Below are 1,134 nucleotides of genomic sequence, written 5' to 3'. Positions count from 1 at the left end.
TTTGGTCACGGGTAGGAGGGATGAAACCTGAGCCGTGGGTGCTGGGAGCAAAGGTACCAGAACCCATTTCCTGGCAGAGGCGTTGTCCCCGCCGTGTCCTGGGGTGCCCAACGCCTTCCCCTCAGGTCCCTGAGACCCCCTCTGGGCGTGTCCCAGCATCTCCAAGACCTTGTCCTGTCCCCACCAGCCCTGGCCATAGTTTGTCACCACTGTGGAGGGAGGTGGAGGCAGGAGCAGGACGGGGACGTGGGACTGGGACATGGGACAGGGACGTGGGACATGGGGTGAGGAGGTGGGATGGGGATGTGGGACATGGGGTGGGGATGTGGGATTGGGACATGGGGTGGGGACATGGGACATGGGGTGGGGACGTGGGACATGGGGAGGGGACGTGGGATGGGGATGTGGGATATGGGACAAGGACATGGGACATGGGATGGGGACATGGGACATGGGGTGACAAGGACATGGGACATGGAGTGGGGACATGGGACGTGGGACAAGGACATGGGAGGTAGGATGGGGACATGGGAGGTGAGACAAGGACATGGGACATGGGACGGGGATGTGGGGCATGGGATGGGGACATGGGATGGGGATGTGGGACATGGGGTGGGGACATGGGACATGGGACAAGGACATGGGACATGGGATGGGGATGTGGGACAGGGATGGGGATGTGGGACATGGAGTGGGGACATGGGACAAGGACATGGGACAGGAGATGGGGATGTGGGAGGTGGGACAGGGACGTGGGACATGGGATTGGGACATGGGGTGGTGACATGGGATGGGGATGTGGGACATGGGGACACGGGACATGGGGTGGGGACGTGGGATGGGGATGTGGGACATGGGGACATGGGGGCATGGGACATGGGGTGGGGATGTGGGGCATGGGGACTCGGGACATGGGGTGGGGACGTGGGATGGGGATGTGGGACGGGGATGTGGGACATGGGGACACAGGACATGGGGTGGGGACATGGGAGGTGGGATGGGGACATGGGGTGGGGACATGGGAGGTGGGCCTGGGGTGGGGATGTGGGAGGTGGGCCAAGGACATGGGACATGGGACGGGGACACGGGGCAGGGCCAGGAAGGCAGCACCAGGCTGTGGCCACCAAGTGGCCG

This window comes from Egretta garzetta, unplaced genomic scaffold (assembly GCF_000687185.1).
Source record: "Egretta garzetta isolate BGI_Z169 unplaced genomic scaffold, ASM68718v1 scaffold1041, whole genome shotgun sequence".
NCBI classification, from domain to species: Eukaryota; Metazoa; Chordata; class Aves; order Pelecaniformes; family Ardeidae; genus Egretta; species Egretta garzetta.
The sequence above is the reverse complement of the archived record's forward strand: the minus strand, read 5'-3'. Positions refer to the sequence as shown.